Here is an 18,086-nt window from a genome sequence, read left to right on the forward strand (position 1 = left end):
CATTCCTCCACTGATAAATAATGGTTTCACGAAAAAATGTGAAACCTAGTAACTGAAAACTGCCGAGGTGTAACTACTGTTGCTATTAATTTATTGCTAGCAACAAATAAACAATGACAATAATTAATGAACTGACAATTAAAACTTCAAAATTATAATTTAGTCAACCATAAAATGAAACAAAACGTAACGTATGCAACTAGAGCAAGTTTTCAAAATGTCCACCACCATTTCGTATACACGCTTCCGCACGTCTAATCAATGATTGTTGCCTTGTTCATGTAGAGTTCTCCACACCGCAAAAGGTGAAACTCCCACTCGGTAAGACAATCGTCTAATGCTTATACCTGGATCGTTTTCAACGACATTCAAAATTTCTTCTTCGGCATCAAGTGTCCGTTCTGTCCTTTCACGACCACGATCACTAAAACGAGGTTGAAATTTCCCATTTTCTCGTAGACGCTGAACAACGTTATCAAATGTTTTATGATTTGGCAATCTTCGTTCGGGAAATGCTTCTTGGTATAAACGTCGAGCTTCCAAGGAGTTTCTTAAGGCTTGTCCATACATCAGAACCATGTCAGTCATTTCAGAATTAGAAAAATTCATTTTGTTCTTCCAAAAAATTGCAAAAACGTCAAAAAATGATGGGCTAATGAATGTATTGTCATGTTAACAAGCAACAATTTTACCTACTTTAAATTAATATAGTGATCAAATTTACCTTTAACATTTTTGGAATCAGTAGCCCACACGCAAATTTTAACAGATTTTCAATCAATTTTATCTCGAAAACTAAAGGATTTTTATTAGATCAATATTTGATGCATAAATTCTCTACATCATGACCAATTACCTTAAAAAAAGTTTCCATCTATTTCAAAAATACCCTGTATAATAATCATCTACATGATATTCTTAATATAAGTACAAAATTTCACAACAATCAGCCCAGTACTTTCGGAGATTACCTGCCTAATAAAAATCCGGGACGGCAGACAGACAAACAGACAGACGGGAACGGGACATCTATTTCTTCGTACTGTACGGGTCATGAAAGGTTGAGAAAACGTAAAATCAGAGAGTCGGTGGACGGACTCAATTACAATACTTCCTTTTCTTATGCTCAGGAAAGAAAAAACGCTAAAAAAACTTCGGAACCAAATTTTTGGCAATATTAAGCTTCAAAATTGAAGAATAAACGTCGTAATTCTGGTATATTTTAATGTGAATTTAATTACCAATATAACATTCTAGTAATAATTGTCAAAAAGAATATCTGTCAATAGTAAAAAATGACGTGAATCGTATTCTAGCAAATTCTACAGGTCTGCGATGGTTAAACTGTCTGCAATCTATTTAATGATTTTAATAGAGCATTTGGTGTTGAAAAAGGCAAAAATATTTTAAGTTCCATTACGTAAGGTTTTTCGCATTTTTTTTTTTTTTTGGTTATAGCTATAGGTTTTAGACATGCTCATTTACAATAGTAAACGATAATTTTTTTCAAGTGTTGTTTAAATTAAGAACCTTTTTTTTTTAGTTTTAATAACGCAAAAAGTTGATACAACCTGTTCTAAACAAACCATTCATTGATCAAAAAAATCAAGCCTTTTTGTAAAAAATCCTTACATTATGGGGAAAAATGGAATTTATATTTGGATTCAACACTCAAAAATACATAAAAATCAGCTATCAAACTAAAAACAATTTTTCAAAAGTAAAAAAATTCAGGCCTGTATAATTATTAAATTATTAATAACTAATAGTTTAACTATCTATTACACAATGTAATTCATTGAAGCAAATCAGAATATCAGGCTGATAAATCTAAACTTTATGGTGCTTTTTTTCCTCTCAACGAAGCAAATTACGGTTTTGTAATTATTATTAATAAGTTTCATTTAGAAGAATAGGACAATCCACCACTTATGATCCTTCGAGCCGGATCCCACACGAGAAACAATAAACACAACAAATCTTTGAAATTTTGGGAATACAATACTGTTAATTCGCACTCTATTACACTGCTCCAATTCAAGTTAATATACGTGTCCTTGAAAAATTTTTGACAACGTCATCATAAAATTGTGTAAAGAAAAAGCTCAACTCGAAAATGCTGCATATCTTTCATTGTGTATTAGTTGCGAGGGAAGTTCTATCGAAACAAGTTTGGACCAGTTTTTTTTTCTTACACTGGTATAACGCTTGTGATTACTTTTTTTGTGCTGGGACTAGAATTATCCATGTTGATGACGTCACCACAAATTTTTTGTTGGTCAAATTAAGGAGGAGTCACACTGTTTTCTCAAAAATGTGAAGAATACGCAGGTCTTTAGATAATAATGATAAATTAAGAATTATAATATTCAGAACATTTTGTTCGATTGTGGCTTCATTAATAATTTTAGTTTCCTTTTTTGAGGATACAGCTCATTCAAATTATACAAATTTCTACGTGACATTTTTTCGATGTATAAACATAAACAATCGAATTTAAGCATGTACACTCATAATAATACACTGTTAACTAGCGAGAGCAACTTATCAGCTATGAATAAAGGTATAGTCCTCAAGACGGACGATGGTGATATCCCCACTTCTCTGTGTTTAAGCATGTGGTCAGTGAAAGGAGAGTCAGTCTCAGAACTTAATTCCTAATTAAAATATGATTGAGCCAAAATTGGTCTGTATTTATTTTACTTCAGTTTGAAAACGGTTTATTGTTTGTATACATTACTTTTGAATCATCCAAAAAATTTAAAAATGCTATAAGTTTATTAAGACTTCTCTCGGCATTAAAGCACACCACTACATATCCAAATTGTTCAAAAAATTATAAAATTATAAAACACGATAACTCCTATAAATTAAAATTAAAATATGTGTAGTGTTAAAGTAAATGTAAAGATGCAAATGATACGCATATGTTTCAAATGAGTTTTCCATTGCAAATTTTTGTGATGACGTCATCAATATGTTAGTAAAGACACGTATGTCAGTTCGGATATGCCCAGAATAATGCTAACATTAACAATTGTGCATCAAAAAATTTTCGTTCCTGATTTGAACACTAAAATAAATTGTCTCATTCATGAATTGTTGAGTCACCCTGTATGAGCAATCCTAAATAAAGTGTCACAACAACAATACACATCGAAATATCAAAAACAATAATGTTAATAATGTAAGGATGTAATTGGAGGACCTGATTTTGTATTGATGCAAATGCATTATTCTAGTAAAACCATAAACTCGGAACAATAGAAAGCAGGGACAGCGGACGGTCACAATTTACGATTGTTTCAACTTGCACTTGACCAAAAAAAAGTTAGCTCTTAACAAGAACAGGTGTATCAATTTGAATAGATGCAGTGTAGTACTAACAGCACTGTAATAACTGTTCTTGATTTAATCAATAAAAAAAAGAACTGGGAATACCGAGGATCGAATTCGAAACCGGGCCTTTTATTTGCGAGGCTGACGCCCTTTCAACAATTCTAAGGAATCGGCTTGTCCGAGTTCCCTTTATGCGTCTACAGAAAAGGAAGAATTAAACAATAAAAAAAAATAATAAACTACATCCACATTGATTCATAAACCACAAGTACATGAGTACATTATTGTATCGAATTGGAAAAACCTTTATTACGTGGAATGTTGTGCAGACGTTATCAAATTATTAATGAGGATAATTAGACAATTTTGGTTAGCGTTTTACAAACAGATAAAAGATAATATTTCCTTAGCTTACGCTCGGGAAATAAAAATACTTGCTACCCAATTTCTCTTGCCCCTGAGGCACAAGACTATTCGGTATAGTAGTTTCAAAAATTATCTCTTTAAAAGTATTTCCAACCGACGAGAACGGAAAAGAAACGAAACGAAAACTTGCATTATAATATTCTATATCCCACAAGAAAATCTTTTTACATACTTTATGTAATTACAGTTAGGGAAGTAAAATGGAACAAAATAAATCAGCGATTGTAGGTAGAATCCATTCAGACTTAACAAAATAAGAACAATGATAATAAATCCGGAATTTAAAAATATATAAACCAACATAAATTTTATTAAACAACGCGTCATAAAAATGACAAAATTTCAACATCGTATTTGCAAAAATTACCAAACGATAATAAATTACGAATAAAACAAGAACATAAACAGCACAACAAATCGTATTATAGAGCATTATAATATTCTAAATATATCCCACAAGCAAATCTTTTTACATACTTTATGTAATTACCATTAGGGAAGTAAAATGGAACAAAATAAATCAGCGGTTGTAGGTATAATCCATTCAGACTTAACAAAATAAGAACAATGATAATAAATCCGGAATTTAAAAATATATAAAACAACATTAATTTTATTAAACAATGCGCCATAAAAATGACAAAATTTCAACATCGTATTTGCAAAAATTACCAAACGATAATAAATTACGAATAAAACAAGAACATAAACAGCACAACAAATCGTATTATACATAGATCCACTAACAAAAGCTTTTTGTGAGAAAATCAAATAATTGCGAAAGAGCTGCCCTCTAGCCCACACTGCTCGAAGCTCTCGCCCGAAGCTTTCAGGCGTCGCGACGCCGTTCATTTTAGTGGGAACAAAGCACCACTAGATGTCGCCAGCCGAAGTTCTCTCCCTGTAATTGGAATGTTTTTATGTTTCGAATGAAATCCCATTACGCAAATTCATTTACAGGAAGAATTTCAAACATCGCTGTGGTATTTATGAAATTAATGTCCGAAAGAAATTATAAAAGCATCTTCGTTGTCTTTGAAGTCGTAAAGACTTTGTTTCTTTGGAATGTTGAGAGAAAACTTGGTTCACTACTTGTTGCAATGCTTGCTTGTATGTGCGAAGGAACAAATTACATATTTTCTTGGCAGACAATTAATAATTTCCTCATTAAAACACAAGCGGAAATAAGCGGGATTGCATGTGTAATAAACTTTCGAGTTCTCGTATTACATCTGGATTTACTACTCTTGTCAGATCGTAACACAACGTGCATTTAATGCAACAGTACTCGTATACCCCGGGTCTATAAATAGTTCGGTTGCTTGTATCAGAACTGTTTAATCCTTGATGTATGAGGTGCAGACTCGCACACGGCAATCAAACTTTGGGAAGATGTGTGTTAGTAAACAAGATCAAAGACAAGTTAAACATAAACTTGAATGCACTACGTCGGAAGGAGGTACATACATACCTACAAAATTTTAACCGCATATGAAGGGAAGCGCTAGTGCCAAACATCCAGATGAAGTTTCAACTCGGAACAACTTACTCACGCTCGATAAAGTTAGCTAGTAAACTCGCTCAACACAAATCCAACGAAATATGGTGATTGCGATAAATTTCAAGCAATAAAGACACAACGTAGGAACTTCATTTAGGTGTTCTCGAACCTAAGCGGGTTATACAAAAAAAAACTCTTTTGTCCGTCTACACTTGTATACCGGACATGGAACATAATTAACTCTTCTTTGTGAGTGTTTTCACTGTGTTGTTAACCCTAACTTAAATTAAAACTAACAAAATGTGCGAGTTTCTTAATGGAGTTGTTTCAGACCATTTAAGATCATTTGCATTTCTCTGTTGAAAGATAAAGTACCAAATTAAATTGCCTAAAAGAACTTTCTCTAGGACAAGAAAAAATCTGTACAATTTCACGAAAATCAAGCAATCAAGAACAGAAATCGATTAGCATTAATTTTCTTGACATAAAAATAAAGCATGTGAAGGTTTATTAATAAATAATTAAACATTTCATAAACCTTAAATTAATGTTATTGTTTCACTAAAATAATAAACAGCCCATTGTGTAGTTTCTGAAATAAATAATTAATCTGTCTGATGAAGGTACTGTGTACAAGAACACGTACATGTAGCGGAGTTCCACTAATTAAAATATTTCAAACTCAACAGTGTTGTTAATTATTATTTATTGTGATGGAGTTTACACAGTATTAACCAACATCATCAGTTCAAACGGGAAGATAAATTAAAAAATTGCTTTACAAAATCATTATTTAAAAAATAAACAAAAAAAACTATTTGAAAGCAATGACTACGCAATTTTTCACTGTTGTTTTACCATCTTAAAATGCACTTAAAATTGCAGTGCTATCAGTAGAATACTTTTGAAGATTACTCTTATTTCTACAGGTAAACAAAGCAGATTAGAAGTAAATGGGAAATGCCTCTGCCTATTCAAAGTTGTGAATCGCCAGCAAAACATGAAGCTATACCTTGTTTTAGTTTCATTTTAGCTGTCGCTGGGGAGTTAAAAAACAGCAGCTATGTATTTTATCGTCGTTAAAATTAAATATAGAACAATATTTACCTACATTTTTTCCTCCTACTTTTTAGGAAGGTACTGATACGAATTTAAGTTTTTTAAGCAATAACTAATTTCGTCACTTTAAAAGAAATGGGCCTTAAAAATATATTTGAGCTCATAAATATGTCAGTAATCTATTAGCTCCGTTAAAATTGATTAATCTCCAACGATTCTAAATTCTAACTTGAGTCTATTTTGGGACTCTATTAAAATAAGAGTTAAACAACTTTGAACGCAGATTTGCCGCACACTTTCCAGAAGCCACAATAGTAATTAATAAATTTTAGCTTCGCATTAGTTCCTGTTCTGTACATTCAGAGTAATTTTTTTAGTTATATCAGCTTGCTGATTTTCAAAGCTAAATATTATTCTGAATTAACACGTACAAGTAATGTTCATTCAGAGTATTTTTTTTTAGTTAATATGAGCTTGTTGATTTTTGAGAATAAATATTATTCTGAATTAACACGTACAAGTAAAATAATATTTTTGACGCTGCCAGGCTTTCAATGTAATTTTATTCTTTGCAGATAATTAAAAATAATTGTACAAAAAAATCATGCAAATAAAATACATACATAGAAGAAATATATACAAAAATAATTTTAATTAATTGATTGAAGATGACAAAAGAGTATCTATAAAAAGTTGGGCTTATGTTATTAGTAGTGAGCGGATTTCTGTCGGGCTAGGCAAGGCCAAACTCGGTACGGCTCGTACGGGATGCGAATTCATTGCGGTTACGGACTGCACTTCGTTTATTTGAGATTAGAATAACGCTGTTTCGTTGCACTCTGCTGTTAATTCCCGTTCTCATTTACTTAGCCGTTTGATTAATAAATCGTTAATTATATTTATGGAATTAGTACCGATTAAATTCAGTGCTTATCTATCACCCGCTACTGAGTCCCGGCGATCCAGCGCGTCCCTACCTATAATCGTGACGTAGCCCGACAGAAATCCGCTGTCTAGTTATTAGGCACAACTTCCCACGGTCTTGAAGTATTTTAGAAAAAAAAAATAGATAATACCAATCACAGTGTAAGAAAAAGAGGTCCAAGAGAAGATCGGATCCGCGCCACTCACGTTATTAGCATGCATTTTTTGCGATTTTTGTTTTGTGACCCCAGAGGAAAAACCAGTGATCTAAATAACAACTCCGATAAATCCAAAATCGAAAAATGGAAAACTGAACATCGAAAATTCAAAAAAACAAAAATGGTTGCAACATCGTAAAAACGAAAGTTTGAAATTCGAAGAAATCAAAAAATTTCCGGAAAGACAAGAAATGGAAAATTAAAAAGTCGAAAAACAACAATGGAACAATCGAAAAGTAAAAAATTGAAAATTCGAATATCGAAAAATGGAAAAGTAAAAAATCAAAAATTGAAACATTTGAAAAGCAAAGAAGTGGCCCTTCAATTACTCTACTTTCTGAACTTACGCTCAGGAAGTCAAAATCCAAAATTCAATGAATTCAAAAACGAAAAACCGAAAAATCGGAAAACCGATTTTCCCAAAATCCCAAATCGAAAAATTCGAAACTCGAAATTTCGAGAAATCGAAAAATCCAAGAATCGAAATATCGAAAGTCGAAAATTCCTAAAATTCGAAAATCGAGAAATCCAAATAAAAAAATAGGTCTAAAGAGTTTAGACAGTAGTTTTTTTTTTCGCATTAGATTTCAAAACATTCGGTTTTGTAGTTCCTGATTACATCAATAAAGTAAATTTGGGCATTCATTAAATTTTTGAGTCAGCCTGTATATCCAAATCGAAAAAATATGAATGGAATGATAAATCACAAGAAGAGACTCATCATATTTTACACAATTTAGATAAGATTATTCGGCAGACTTTTGAGCTGACGCATCAATTTTTTGAAGGAGATAAGCAAATATATTTTTACTAAAAATTTATTATGCTCTTTATAACCTTAAAACATTTGCAAGATTTCAAAGCATTCGGTTCTGTAGTTCCTGATTATATTAATAAAATAAATGTATCCATTCATTAATTTTTTTGGGTCACCCTGTATATGCATATCCAAAAAATATGAATGGAATGATAAATCACAAGAAGAGACTCATCATATTTTGTACATTTTAGATTTAGCAAAATTTTGGAATGACGTCATCAATTTTTTGGAGGGGATAACTAAATATATTGTGATTAAAATTTTATCATGCTTGTCATAACTGTAAACCATCTGCAAGATTTCGAAGCATTCGGTTTTGTAGATTCCAAATTAAATGTCAAAATGTTGTTTCATAAATTTGATTTTTTTTCCAAAAATCTGGACGTTTCGGGTAAAATTTCAATTCGAATTTCTAAACTACATGTTACAAGACTATGTTATTTGATCCAATTTAAAACCCAATTACTATGTACAATTTTGAAGTGACTTCATCACACTAGTGGTGGGGATGATTAGACAAATTTTGGTTAGCGTTTTACCATCTACATGATATACAAAATTTGACAACAATCGGACGAGTACTTTCGGAGATTATCTGTATAATAAAAATCCGGGACGGCAGACAGACGGACAGACGGACAGACGGACAGACAGACGGAAATGGGAGACCTATTTCGTCGTTTTCTAAGGGTCATGAAAGATCGAGAAAATGTAAAAGCAGAGAGTCGACCGACGGACTCGATTACTACTTCCTTTGCTTACGCTCGGGAAGTAAAAATTGAAAATTCAAATATCAAAGATTGGAAAATTGGAAAAATCGAAAAACCGAAATTTCTAAAATTGAAAATTTGAAAAGTCGAAAAACCGAAAATTTCAAAAACTGACAATTTGAAAAATCTTAAATTCCAAATATTGAAAAATCGAAATTTCAGTGAATCAAATATTCGAAAAATTGAAAATGGAAAAGACAAAAAATTTAAAAATCGAGAAATTGAAAAATTGAAAAGTAAAAAATTAGTAAATTCTAATTTCGAGAAATGAGCACATCGAAAATAGAAAATTCGAAATATATGGAAAAATCATAATAAGGTTAGGAAATGGAAAATTCTATGAATTGAATGTTCCAAAAATTGAAATCTGAAAAACGAAAAATCAAAAATTTCATGTCGAAAATTGAAACTATCGAAAAATCGAATATTCAGTGAATTAAATTTTCAAAAAGTCGAAAATTAAAAAAATTGAAAATTCGAATTTCGAAAATAAACAAAACAAAAATTGAAAATCGAAAAAGTGAAAATCAGAAATTCCAAAAATCAATAAATCGATTGATCAAATACATATTCGAAAAAAGAACAATCGAAAAATCGGAAATGTAAAAAACAAAAACTTGAAAACCCGATAATTGAGTGATTTAAAATGCGAAACGTTGTAATATCGAAAATTGAAATACCGAAAATAGAAAATTCGATGATTGATATGTTTGAAAAATTGAAAAACAAAAAATTTCTTTCTGTAACCTTACAGCGTTCATGATTTCAAAACCCTGGGTTTTGGAGTTATAAAGTTAAATGCTATACTAATTTGATTTTTTTCCCAAGAATCTGGACGTCTAGGGTTAAAACTCAACACGGATTCATGAATCACACATGCAGGAGTACGTAATTCTGTAAATTTTCGGCAAAATTGTAAATGACGTAAACATTTTTTGGGGAAGGCATAAACGAAAATATTTTGATTAGCGATTTACCATGATTACGATAACCTTAAAACATTTGGAAGATCTCAGAGCATTCGGTTTTACAGTTTGAAAGTTAAATTGGAAAATGTTATACTTATATATTTACAATTTTGATTTTTTTTTTTGCTAAAAGTCAGAAGAAACTTCTTCCCGAATGCAAACTGAAGTAGCATTGGTGGGAATTATCTGTCTAATAAAAATCCGAGCAGACCGCAGACAGACGGAAACGGGCGACCTATTATTCCGTACTCTAGGGATACTGAAATGTGGAGAAAACAAAAAAGTAGTCAGTCGCCTAATTGACTCGATTACAATACTTCCTTAGCTTACGCTCGGGAAGTTAAAAATACGTTTACACTCAATTTGCGCTGAAAAACGCTTAAAAATATAGAATATAACAAAAATTGTAACAAAAACACAAATTAGTGTAAGAATATAATAGGTATATCTATGAATCTAATATATATGCATGAATGGTAATACGATCCTGTATGCATGCTAAAGGATTTTCCGTTTTTCACTCTGTTAAATGAGATAAATCTAACATATTGTAATGGCAATTTAGAATTTATGTTTTTTTATTCTCTGGGTCGGTGACACTAATTTATTTAAAATCGCTGTCGTTCAGTTTTTAATAAAAAATATATTTGGTGCCGGCCTTGGAATTATTATTTGCCATTTATTTTCAGAGGCTAGGTATACAGCCGAATATACTTTAGAACTTTTTCTTGGATGGTTTCATCATTAGCCCCTTAAACGCAGTCGGGTTGGCAGATAATTGACATTTGAGAGTTTTCAATCCAATTTTTTTCAATACATTGCAAATAATTTTCATTTTAAATATTTTTTCTTTATCAACATCGAATGTAATATTATCTATTCTCTCCTCATAAGGACAACCTTTACAATTTCAAAGAATTTGCTATAAATTCGGTGAAACGTTGTTTCATGGATTAACATTTTTTTCTCTTTTTCCTGTACTTATTTGTTCCATAACTGTCATTAATTGTTGAATTGTAAGGTTATTCTAAGTATCAGGAAGACAAAAAATCCACTAAAATATATATTTCAATATTCAATAAATTACTTTTAAACTATTACCCAAAAAACTATTATTTAACCAAAAGTCTGTTCAGCAATATCATGCCAGGATCATACATCTTCGAGTTCATCAGCAGGGAAGACCTGACCGTAAAATTTATGTCAGGGTACGTAACGCAGAGTAACCCGACTTAGGCGAAACTTTTCATCGAAATGATATATGCTTGTCTACACTTCTTGTAAAAATGTGATGAAACGAAAAAAGTATGCGATCGGTCGTATGTATTAAATGAAAACTTGTGGCGCGAGTCGAGAAACCACTACGTTATTATCCCTCGCTCTTTAAGATTTTCCTCCACGACATCGTGCAGTCGCCACATAAAATCTGAAAACGTTCCACGTCTTTAAAAATGAAATATCGTTTGATCACATCACGCATCTGAAATATCCACACAAAAAAAATTATTTAAAAAGTCGTCACAAAGTTTTGGATGGTGATATTTTATAAAAGAATGCACTTTTGTACTTGTGGTTTATGAATCTGCCTTGTACTTCCGGGCGAGCGAAGTTCTCTTTAAATAAACTTCGACACTTTTTTTTAGAAAACCAAGTGACTGCCTTCATTGTCCTCCAATTATTCTCCACGAAACAACCATTAAAATCATCCATTACAACGAGCACAACTAAATTTGTTGCCTACGACAAAAATTCAAAACGTGTTCCGTAAAAAACGACATTAATTACGAGTCGGTGCTTAATGATAATTGCCACAACAGAAGCACAAGTAATAAGCTTTCGCGTAAAGAACAGCGACAAACCATTACTTCATCTGTTACGTCTCTAAAACACAGCAATTACACAAAAGCAGCGACCGCTTAATTCACTTAAAAACTTCCCGTAACAAGATGCACGTCGCTGTTCTGTCGAAATATTGCCTGCAATATTTGTAAAACGCATCGTTGAAATTTCCCTGAATTTCATCGGTCGTTACCAAAGTTTTGTTCCGTTTTTAGAACGCTGCTTGTTGTATATTTTAACGCCAATTAAAACGAAATAAATCTCGAGCACGTTTCACAAAAGCAAAAAGTAAAATTAGACATCATAAAAACCCGTAAAGTTAATTAGTGGTATCGTAATTATCGCCGAGCGGCATTCTTTTAAGTCGAACTAGATCAAATACTGCGCCTTTCAGTCGGTCTAAACCCAGCGCGTGTGTCACCAAGTTCTTAAATCAATAACATTGTTTTTGATGGGTAGTAGGTGAAGGTTTCCGGTGTTAGGGTTCAAAACAAGCGATGAATAAAAACAGTGTTACATTTTAATTTTTTTAGATTGGACGCAACCAACCATACACGTTGGTGTTCGTATGGAACCGTACTTTATTATTTAGCCGGCGAGCTTTCAGCGATTTGAAATTCTTCGTTCATTTTGTAGTAATACGTTCTATTTTCAGTGATAAAGAATAGCGGCAGTAAATTTTATTATTGTTGTACGCCGTAATGCAGCGAGTTTATGCCATATGTCGGTTCAAATGTAAACAGCATTATGACATTGCTTAGGGCTCACATGAATGGATATCCTTCCCACATATTGCAAAAATAAGGGTAGGGATTAGTCATTTACTACAATTGCTGTTCTGGGTTTATTGGATTTTTCGTCGGTCGCGGCGAAAGAAAATTCAAATGAGAACTTTTTATTCAACATAACCTGGGTTCCTGGATAGGCTGTTGGTTTATAAACTTAAATTGTAAAGGTGCAGAATCGAGATTAAACGGCAAAGTTATTGATTAATATTAGGTTCGTATTTAAGTTGAAACATAATTTACTAAATTAATTTGCGTGCTGAGAATGTTATTAAAAGTTGTCCTATTCAAAAATATTAGATCTAAGTTAAGCTAAGTGAGAGGCCAAATCAAATTATTTTTTAGAGAAACGTTACATTTGTTACTTATAATTTTACAAAGGAACTCTTTAGCACATCTGTTTTAGAAGTTAATGAAAATCAGACAACATTAAAATGAGCCAAGTTAACCACGGGACAAAATAAAAAATCCGAGTCGTATACCTCAACAGTTCTATTTTGATTATGAAGTTTCAGTGTGTAAAGAGCAATTAAATATACCTATTAAGGGCGATAACTAATTCTGACAGTATTCTTAAGAAACTTTATCAGAGAACTACATAAAAACAGAACAAATTATATTTCTATCAACAAATCAATAAATAAATCTAAAATTCAAGACCAATTATTATAAAAGAAACAATTATAAAATAGTGGCAAATTTTAACAAAAGAGTTAACATACTCTGCAAATACCGTAGGACTTCAGATTTCAAAAATTGGTAGAAGCTTATTCCGACAGAACATTCCTCGCATTTGGAATATACTTCGGTTTATACCGAAGTATATTCCAAATGCGAGGAATGGTTATCACTGTTATCAGTGATAACCTCTGCAAAGTAAAAACTAGATAACTAGCGGGAAAAATGCAGATATTGTCAATTTCTCAATACATCTTTAACTTCAATTGTTTATGTTTATACTTTGCAAGAATTCGACTATTAGGACGTATAGATTACAAGTACAAGAAGTTAAAAGAAAATTAAATTTGACTGCTTTTGTCTCGTCAACGGAGCGGAAAGGACTGATTAATTAATTAAGCACACTTGTTTTTTTTTTCAAAAACTTTAATAAATTTGAAGAACATTAATTCAGCAAAATTGTAGGATGACAGATAAATTTTGATTAATGATTTAGCATGCGTCCAAAAAGTTAAAATATTTGCAAGATCTCACAGGATTCGGTTTTTGCATTTTCAAAGTTAAATTATTGTAAAACGTAGTTTTATAATTACGATTTTTTTTACACAAAAAATCTGAATGCCAAGGGCAAAAACTAAGCACGTATTCACAAATCGCACATTCATATGCATGTTACTTTATATAATTTAAAGAACATTTATTCGGCAGAATGGTCAGATGACGTCATCATTTTTTAATGGGCATAAAGAAAAAATTTTCTTTAGCGATTTAATATGCATACGATAAGCTTAAAACGCTTGCAAATTTTAAGAGTATTCGATTTTGTCACTTCTTAGTTAAATTGTAAAATGTTTTGTAAAATATGGATTTTTTCCGAAAAATCTGGATGTCTGGGGTAAAAATTCGACACAGATTCATAAATCACACATGCAGGAGAACGTAATCCGATACGTCTTTAAGAACATTTATTCGGCAAAATTGTAAAATGATGTCGTCACTTTTTTGGGAGAGAATAAACGAGTTACTATGCCTAAAATAACCTTAAATGGTTTCGAAAATTTCATAGCAGTTAGTTTTTCAGATTCGAAGTTGGATTGCAAAATGTTGTTGCATTCATAATCCACAAGTGTGGGAATTTCTTATTTTATGAATTTTAAATATTCACTAATGTAAATTTCGGAGACGACGTCATCATTTTGTTGGTGGGGATGAGTAGCCAAATTTTGGTTAGCGTTTTACCATCTGCACGATATTCCTAATACACATAAAAAAATTTGAAAACTATAGGTCCAAAGTTTCGGGGATTATCTGTCTAATAAAAATTCCCACAGACGATAAACAGACAAACAGACAGACAGACGGACGAATGGACGGAGAGAGAGAGAGAGAGAGAGAGAGAGGAAATAAAAATTGGTAAATTGGTCAAATGTTAATGAACAGAACTTCTGTCACCCTTAAGGCACCATTAAACAAAACCAATTTTTTAGAATTAAAAGAAAAGATACATAATAATGTTACGTCGATCGGTGAATAAAATCGACGTAGGTTAAAGTCAACAATTTATTTGTTAGTAACTCGGATTTACACGACTAATTACAGAGCGATTATGTACAAAATAATTTCGACGCAACATTCACTGTGTTTTCTCGACACTCGTTGGACTTCAAAGTATCCGTTTCCGCTTCTAGGCTTGTTCTCGAACACCCGTCGCGTCATCCGGTTCCAGGGTCTTCTCCGGCCGCCGCCACCGACAATGAGTCATGATCGCCGTACATACTAGAACCCATAGGCGTCATACCGGGGCGGCGTATTAGGTTTATTTCGTAACAATACCAATTACAGTGTAACAAAAAAATTGGCCATAAGGAGATTGAACACGCTCCAACTAGCTGAGCTATTCGAACATCGATCAGCGTTCTTCTATTACTATAAAATGTTGTTACACACTTGTTTTTTCTTTCCAAAACTTGGGTGTTTAGGACAAAAAATCGTTTGAAAGTTATTTTGACAGAACTTTCCTAGCATCTAGTATAGTATAGTCCAACAAACCCTGCTTCTTTGAATAATTATAAAATTTGATTTTGCGATTTTTGTTTTGTAATAACCTGTATAAAGTAAAAACCAGTTGCGCAGCCCCTGCGCAGTAGTGATGCAAAGTCCAAGGGAACGCGATCTGCAACAAGTGCCGACAACATGAAAAATATTTAATGCAGATAATCAACGGGAAAAATGTCCTCTCAGTAATAATGACATGCTTAACTTCCAGTATTTATGTTTATACTTTGAAAGAATTCGACTAGTAGCACGTTCAAAAGACGATGAAATTTGATTGATGTTGTCTCCTTAAATCAGAGAAGAGAACTGATTAATTAATTAAGCTGGACTCGAACTATTGACCTTGCATCTATAAACCAGACTTCCTACCGGTTCTGTCGTTAGATTGGTTTGTTTGGCTACGTATTATATGATTAAAGAACCAGAGGGCTTAAAACAATAACAATTATAATGATAATAAACAAAACCAGAGCGGATTCATAAAGCACAAGTTCAAGAGTATAGTATTTTATAAAATTTAAGTTATGTTTATTATATAAAATTCTAGGGGATGTCATCACGTTGTTGGTAGGGATAAGTACATAAATTCTGGTTAGCATGTTATTATCTATATGGAATTTATAATATATATACAAAATTTGACAACAATCGGTCCAGTAGTTTTAGAGAGTATCAACTTATAAAAAGCTGGACAAAAGGCAGACAAACGGACAGACAGACGGAAACGGGCCACCTATTTTTCCGTACCCCAGGGGCGATGAAACGTCGAGAAAAATTGAAAGTACTCAGTCGGCTAATGAATTCGATTACAGTACTTCTTAAGCTTACGTTCGGGAAGTAAAAATCGAAGCGGATTTAGAAACCAATACAGACGTACACTAAACTCAGTCGACATACACGTTGTAAAGGTTTACGACTCAAGCTAAATCACAGTTGTAAATTAAACGAGCCCCTGTACCTTGCGACAAGTAAGTTTTCAGGGAGAGAGCAGGCGGATGCTTGCACAGGCCCGAACTTATTTTCATTGTAAATGTTAAACTCATTCTTTCGGAATCTGACGACGATTTTGTTGTGTCGTGTACCTATGTAAATACATATAATTTTGTGTGTATAAATATATCGTATTGTTGTCGTTCTTATATATTATTAGTTTCGATTCCGCAAGGATTATTGCCATAATCGAGTCATAAACCTTTACAAGGTGTATGTCGACTGAGTATAGTATATGTTATTTTATAGAACTTAAATAGCATTTACCATGCAAAATTTTGAGCTCACGTTATCAAATTCTTTTGTACAGAGAAATTTTGGTGAGTGTTCTATCATTTACACGCTATTTCCAAATAATTCTTAATAAATAAGAACAAAGTGTACGGAAAATTGTGGATTCTACATTGGGATAAATTTATTATCGAAGCCTATTTTCGCTGGCTAGGATATTGACGGAGGCTGGCAATACTCAACTTCTGCTGTCAAATAACTCCACTGCCCTCTAGTTGTAAGTCATTTATTAACACCCTGTATTTAAAATATGATACAACAAATGAACTTTTCAACTTTATTCATGAATTGATATCTAATAACTCTTGTGGGTAGGATTCAGTTTTTTTTTGTAAGTGTCGTTTACCCCATCAAGTCATACCTAAGTCATTCGCTTGCAGTATATTTTCGAAACAGTTAAAATTAACAATCCTATTATATTTCTCTGACCTTTCGTTTTTCGTTATTATAATATTAATACAGTGTGATTCTTTAAATTTCTGCTCTAGTTGGCCATAACGCATACGTCAGCAATTCTACTGAAACGGCTGACGTAAACGTCATGGCTAACTGGAGCAAACATTTAAAAAGTCAATCTATATAAAAAGTACACAAACGTTAAAAAATGTCAGTTGTCTGCTACCATTTTCTTTTTCTTTTCAATATTTTAAAATATTTTAAAGGACTTAAGTAAAATGTTATATCCCTGATAAAGGAAAAATTATGCAATTTCAAACTATCAAAAACCTCGTTACTGCCAAAATTCAAAGTTTTAATTCTCAAATGATTAAAATATTACAGTGAAACAATAAACTGAGATGACGCAATTTAAACATTTTTAATACATTGTATCAAACAATTTAATTTCAAGTATTTTACTAATGAAAAAATAAAACATATTCTATTTAACACAACTGTGAAACATATGCCGTTTTGTGTGTTAATTGAACGCTTCAAATTTTAAAGAACTAATAGTACTTAATTATGGCAAGTAGATTACAAGCAACTCTAGCTTAAATTAGATCATCAGGTCGGAGTCCCGAGCTTACGCACAATTAATTATTTACCGCCGTTTAAATCAACGAAACATTAATCAAAAATTTTACAAAGAATAGCTAATTGTCATCACATAAAATCTACAAATATAATTTAATTTTGATGAATTTCTCTTCTCCTTCAAACCCCGTTCTTCCGCTCCACCTTCGCCCCAGCAAAACCGGGTCGAAAAAACTTATAAGTCGTCCATCTACATTTCAGATGAGATTCCTTTGCAAGTCAGCTTTTTAGAACGTTGATTACAGCACAAAGCTTTAGAAATAGCAGTTCTAGAAAAACTCGTACCCTCCAGAAATACCGGAATAAATTCTAAAAAGACAGTAAATGTCAAAACCGACTCTCATCATATGCGAATATAATCCTTTGATTTTTATCAAACGCGTTTGCT

General features: G+C 32.2%; 1 protein-coding gene across 4 annotated transcripts in view; it reads right to left on the reverse strand.

Annotated features, from left to right (window-relative positions):
* Positions 1–18,086, reverse strand: part of LOC135128998 (kinesin-like protein CG14535) — a 445,574-nt gene that overhangs the window by 360,986 nt on the left and 66,502 nt on the right. The window lies entirely within an intron of this gene.

This window comes from Zophobas morio, unplaced genomic scaffold, assembly GCF_036711695.1.
Source record: "Zophobas morio isolate AGI-343-1 ecotype UQ-CSIRO unplaced genomic scaffold, CSIRO_AGI_Zmor_V1 ptg000002l, whole genome shotgun sequence".
NCBI classification, from domain to species: domain Eukaryota; kingdom Metazoa; phylum Arthropoda; class Insecta; order Coleoptera; family Tenebrionidae; genus Zophobas; species Zophobas morio.